Below are 6,797 nucleotides of genomic sequence, written 5' to 3'. Positions count from 1 at the left end.
TTTCCCAAGATGAGGAGGCCCAGGTTTGGGGTCTTTCCTTCCTCTGAGTCAAAACTAGGAGCTCCAAGGTGCCACAGGCCCTGGGGATCTCAGAGACCCTCGACTAACACTCTGTATAAGTCTTTGTATTAGACAAACTTCAGAGCCTTCACAGATTGATAAGAACGAGGAATTTAGAGTCAAAAAGGCCCTTAGTGATCATTCCAGCCCAACTTCCTCATTTTAGAGGAAGAAACAAACTACTGTTTGGGACTGAAAAGGCTTTTGCCAAGGTCACAAAGTCTGTGATCTCTGCTTCTGGCTACACCATGATTTGCAAGGTGGAAAGGAAAAAACCATCTCTAGACTGGGAAGCTGGAGGCTTAGGCTCAAACCCTGACTTCAACCACACTGGCTGTGGGCTGGTCCTTTCCTCTGTAAAAGGGGGCGAGATGGTTGGTGTTGGATGTCACAATCTCTAAAGCCTCTTCTAGCTCTTTAAAAAAAATTTTTTACACAAAATGTTTAAGCAGGTCAACAAAGCTGTGAATACTGGGATGGCCAAACACACTGTCAGTTCTAACATGGCCTTGACTCCTCTCTAGGTCATTTTGTTTGGTCAGCCTAAAGCCTTTGGCATTTCTAGAAACAGTGATCTTTGTACTCACATCCCACCCCAACCCTATCATAAAGGATCAAAGGATTGAAGAGCTGGAAGGAACCATGGATTGGCTACTTCAACACTGTGTTTACAGATGAAGCAACTAAGCAAGGCCCAGGGAAGGAAAACGACTTCCCTAAAGTCACACAGCTAGTGCTGGAACTACTGTGCCCTTATCCTTGGAGTCTTAAATCCATATTGACCAAGTCTCCCCACCATCACCCTCCAACCTTTTGGTAAAATAAGGCTGGGGCTGGGCTAACGAGTTTCTCAGTTACACATGGAAAAGGAAGTTTATGAGGTTATGTCTGTCTGGTCATAAAATGAAAGATTTGACTACACATGGCTTCCTTTCTGGGGTCACTATTTGGAATACTGGTTGGGGTCACACTTCCATGGTGATATTTGGTTCAAGATTTCATGACAGTTTGGGCTTGAGGACAAAGCTATCTGATTTACTCTATGGCAGTGGCATCATCATCACACTAATTAAATTAATGTCATTTTAGGGTTCCATCATCACCTCCGTTTAAGCATTACCGAAAGGACTTTCTTGAAGGGAAAGACCATTTGTATCTTAGCTAAACTTTCTATCTCTTCCAGCGCCTACCCTGGAGCCCTGCTTACAGTAAGCGTTTAGTAAACGTCAGGTGTGTTTATGTTATGTATGACCTGTTTATTACACGTCAAGAAGCAGGACCAGGTACGGGAAGATCAGCCTCCTTCTTGATTACAGCTCCCATTTCGAGTGTTTTGAGGTTCACAAAGTGCTTTCCTCCCAACAACTCTGTGAGGCAGGTAGTGCAAGTATTATTATCCCAATATTACAGATGGGGAAAAACAAAGGCCCAGGGAAGGGGCCTGACTTGCCCATGGTCACATGGTAGGATGCAAAGCCAGGTCTTCTGACTCCAAATCTAGTGTTCTCTCCACTACGCCAGGCAGCACAGGGTTATACAGTTGGGTAACAAAGGACTGAAAATGACGTCCAAGATAATTTAGTCCAACCCTCCTGTTTCATAGAGGAAGAAGCTGAGGCACGCACAGTAACTTGGCCCAAGTCACAGAGCTGGAATTCAAAGCCAGATCTCCTAATGGCAAATCCAGTGCTCTTGTCACTATTCAACAGAGCCCAAACTTGAACTCCGGTTTCTTTCTGTTACCTGCTGCCATTCCTTGTGCCTGCATTGTTACCAAAGGACCCTAAAGCTGAGAGTATCTCTGCGCCAAGCCCTTTAATCCACTTAATGTTTTTATGTTCAGTATCTGAGCCCCATAGCAGGATCATGACCATCAATTGATTGTTCTTTGCTATCTCAAGAGTTTCAATACAGCATTTTAGAAATAAGAGCTAGAAGGAATTCCCGAGTTGGAATAGATTTCCAACTTGTACCCAGATAGGAATCCCCTCAATATCTCCATCAAGTGGTCTTCTAGCCTTAGCTAGAAGAGTGGGCCTGCAGAGTGGCCCATTCCCCTGATTGTTAGGAAGTTTTTCCTTATGCCATGCTAAAATCTGTCCCCTTACAAAACTAGGTGGGAAGTAGGTGATCTTGAAAGCCCCTCTCAGTTCTGACATTGTCCTTTTTTCTAAGGTCCTTCCCAGCTCTGACATTCTATACTTTAAATGCTAAGTACATATATTGAACCACCTGGCTTCCACTGTGGGGCCAAACCACAAGGCAATCATTTCCCTTCTGGGGCAGGGGGGAGAGGGGAGGTCTCATGGCCTCCTCACAGCTGAGAAGATGAGATACACTCTGCTGTCCTGCACTATGTCAAACTGTTAGCTCCCTACCAGGGGTTGCCCTCTGCCTTACCTCACACTCACTGGCATCTGAGTTACTTGAGTATTTGTTTTTCTCCCATTAACTGCAAACTTCATGAGGGCAGGGACTGAGTCTTATCTCAGGATCTCCAGCACCTAGCATAGGGCCTTGTCAGTCCTGGGTTCTTAATAAGTAGTTTTGAATTTAGGTGCTCCCAGGGAGTACAACCAGCTTCTGCCAGGCCTCCCTGCTCATGATTGCTCTGGTTCCTACTGCTGCACGTGGCCAATGTGGGACAGGGAAAGAAGTTCTGTACCAGGAATTGGGAGACCTGGCTTTTAGTTCCAGCTCAGATACCAACTCAAAGTGAACTTGGACAAATGACTTCCCTTTCTAAGCCTCAATTTCTTCTTCTTAGAATGAAGGGCTGACTTACATCATCCCAGAAGTCTCTCCCTCAGTTAACATTCTGTTCTGTTCCAAACTGTCTTCTGACCATCACACTCCAGGCCCAAGAGTCCCTTCCAGCTCTGACATGCAACAACTCTAAATTCTTTTAAAGTTCTCCACAGCTAGCCTGATATGTCCCTGTTGTCCCTTCTCTGTCCTCTAATCAAAAGGCCTGCTTCTTGAGGGGTTGGATTATCTTGGGGGTTTTTAACGTGGAGTCCATTAACTTGTTTTTTAAAAAAAATTTTGATAACTGTATTCCAATATGACTGGTTTCCTTCATAATTCTGTGTATTTTATTTTATTCATTTAAAAACATGGCTCTGAGCAGGGGTCCACAGGCTCACCAGACTGCCCAAGGAGCCCACAACACAAATAAGGTTGAGAATTCTGGACCAGAAGATCTGTCTTTAAGGCCTCCTCCAACTTTTAAATCTTGAATTCTCTCCAAGTCCATCATCCTATACATTTGCCTGACTAGGTGTGTATGTCTGTTAGAGGGTGTGTGTGGTGTGTGTGTGTGTGTGTGTGTGTGTGTCCCTAGGGGGAGAGGTGCTGGTAATATGTTGCAAGACAATTTGGTAAAAAAAAAAAAAAAGACAATTTGGTTCCAGTCCTGGGAGTTAACAGACCTGGATTTCCAGTGCTAGCTCTATCACATACTAACTGTGTGACCTTGAACAAATTGATTCCCCTCTCTCGGGACAGGGGAATGTTTGCACATCTGTAAAATGGGGACTCTAATACTTGCACTACCTATCTTGTGGAATTGTGAGGATCAAATGAGATATATAAAGCAATATGTAAACTGCTTTGGAAACATGACCTATCATCGTTACCTCCAAACTTAGATGAAGACAGACAAGCAAGGGGGCCCCCAAAGACACCATCTTTACCAGTAACGGTGTCTTGCCAATGGCAGAGGAGCTCTCCCATCCCACCGTCCCCGACTCTTAATTGTTCCTGCCAACATACACATCAAACTGCTCAACCAGACACACTTGTGCACTCTCTCCCCCACCTTTTTTTCCCTCTCCTGTCTTGCACTTTCTCTCTCCTCTCTTCTTTTCTCATTCTTTCTTGTGCACTCTTTCCTCTCTTGCATGCTCTCATTCTCACTTGCGTGCTCTCTCATTGTCTCTCTCCCTCTCTTTCTCTCTCTCTCTCTCCCCCTATCCCCAGTGGTCAAGACCTTAATGCAGAGGAGCTATCAACTGGGGAGGTCAGAAACCAGTCCTTTTTGGCCAACCCTCGGCTCTCTTTCCTGTGGCTATGACATGGCCTTCAACTCCCTTACTGACTTTTCTGTCCTCAACCAGGCCAGGGTTTCAGGGTCCAAGGGCAAGGCTACTTCTGGCTAGGGGACAGAATGGATTTGTTAGACTCCTTTGGTACTGGTGATGAGAAATATCCAACTCATGACAGACTAAACAAACCCAGGTAACCCATCTTAACCATTCTCCATCACAAACACCCCACCAGACACATGCTGGGAGCCTCTAAACAACACAGATTTCTGGGCCACAACTGCAGCTAGCTTCTTTTCTCTTACCATCTATGCTGATGTGGTTTAGTATAAATGTGAAATTTCTGAAATCTCTTCCCTTTCTCACTACCCGACTCTTTGCTCACACGGACTTCAGGGAAACTGAGGCAATGCGGGACTCTGGAGACCACAGTACCAGTCCTGGCTCGGCCATAAATTAGTCACATGACTTTAACAAGTCCTTACCCTTCTTTGCTCCTCTTCTTACTCTGTGAAATGGGGATAATCACTCCTTTCCTGCTTCCTTCTAGTGTTTTAGGGAAGGTCAAAATGAAATAATGATAAAGTATTTTGAAAATTGCATATGATGCTATAAACACGGGAGGCATATTATCTGTTCTTGATTTCATGGTACTTTTATAACATGTGTGTGATATTCACTGGTATCCACAAAATATTAAAAGAATTGGAGGAAGCCTCGCATTGTGTTGGGTGGAGCCACTATGGAAAATGTGCAGAAAAGCACAGTCAAGAATTAAAGGGGATAAGAAGACATGGAAGGGCTTATCAACACTAATGAGATCACAGATCCATTCAAGAATTATTTAAGGTGAGATCAGAGATCCATAAATCAGACATATAAAACCAAAAAACAGGTAGGTGCCTTTGTAAAACTAGACAGGTTAACACTGTGGAACAGTTGTTTCTTTAAAAAACAAATTGAGGCACAGCCCAAAAACACCACCGTGTGTGTGTGTGCGTGTGCGTGTGTGTGTTCTGAAGTTTCTTTTTTTCTTCCTATTTTTGAAACCATTTTTGATACATGACCTTTTTCTTCCCATGTAGCAACAGTGAGGGAACACAGATGGACAGCCTGAATGAGAGCCATACCAGGACACAAACAAGAAATACGAAAAGGACCAAAAGAAGCTTCCAGTGTGGCAGGGGGATCCTCTATGGAGACATCAGAGGGCAGAACCAAGAATCCCCCAAGATGGAGAAGTGCAGAAGGGTGGAAATCACTGCATCACTGAAGGACCACACAATGACCAAACGTTGCGATCGTCGCCTTTCTCTATCGGGTGTAGGGTGACCTCCTTTGTGAGGAGGCTCTAAGAAGAAGGGGATCCCAGTGTCCTTCCAGCTTTGAGTCTATTTTTGCTTTGTCTCCATCCTTGAGGAGACTGAGAACAAATCTGAATTGGTTTAATCTTCTAAGAAAAGCCATTGCTTAAAGTACGGAAGAAGATGTGCACTCCTTAAGGAGAAGACCTACCTTGTTCATCTTTTCATTCCCTTGTTTCCCTTCACAACACTGATCGCCAAAGCCCCCGCAAACAGTAGGTGTTAATGTCTGCTGAATTACCACTGAACTCCTGAAACCCCAGTTTTAAGCAGTAAGATCTCCTTACAATTCCATTTCATCCAACAGCCCAGGAAAACATCAGGATTTCCCCCCTCCCACCCAAAACAACCCAGGGAGGGAAGTGGTGGACTGACCTTTTCCCAAGCTTCAGCCAGCATCTGAGCGGTCCCAACCTGAGGGGCTTCTCAGGAGTCTGTCCCAGGATGGGTCTGGGGACCTTAGGTGGTCATCTCCCTTTCTCAGCATGTCCCCTTCCTCTGAGTATAACCTGCATTTTGTTTTCTTACCCCAGCTTGAAGGGATGTTTGGTCCCCCAGTACCCAGAGGATGCCTAAGTCGAGGCCATGCTGAGGTGCTGCAATTCTCTGGCCCCACTGGGAGCTCTGCTCCATTCCTTTCCTCGGCCATGTACCTTCAGCATTATTTTCAAAAGATGCTTCCTCCTCTACTGTGTCCTCCGCCCTCTGGTTGTATGTCTTTATTGCTTTATGCCCACCTGCTGCCCAGCCCTCACACCGTCTGCCCCTTCTCCAGGTAGCTTCACTTGCTGTGTGACCTGGGACAAGTCAGTTCCCCTCTCTGGGTCTTGGTTTCCTCATCTGTAAAAGGAAGGGGTTGGACAAAATGGCCCCTTCCAGCTCCATGAGTTTTTTGAAATGTTTATTGCTATTGCTCCACGATCCCCATTTCACCCTATTTTTCTTACTGCCCCCACAGTCCTTTCACTGGAAGCACCTCAAATGTTACTCAATAACTTCTTCAATGAACAAAATAGTGTTAGCAGCATCTGGGACCTGGTGCTGGGCAGCAAGGACTTCTGGTGCTCTGGTCCTAATCTGCTTTGCTGTGCCTGCCCCGACACGCCAGACTTCGTCCCAACAAGTGGCGGTGGTACGGTCTCCACCACACCTACCTCGAGAACTGACCCCACGCCCCACTAGCTCTTGCTCCTCCTCCCCCGGGGGGGCAGCTCGGGATGATAGATTTCCTGGGCTCTCTTTGGGTGCTTGGGCCTGGTAACTTCATCTCCCACCCACAAAACAGCTGGCCTTGGAAAGCAGACACCCTGATGCATGACTTGAGATC

This window comes from Vombatus ursinus, unplaced genomic scaffold (genome assembly GCF_900497805.2).
Source record: "Vombatus ursinus unplaced genomic scaffold, bare-nosed wombat genome assembly UNPS02005659.1, whole genome shotgun sequence".
NCBI classification, from domain to species: Eukaryota; Metazoa; Chordata; class Mammalia; order Diprotodontia; family Vombatidae; genus Vombatus; species Vombatus ursinus.
Note: the sequence above shows the minus strand (reverse complement) of the source record.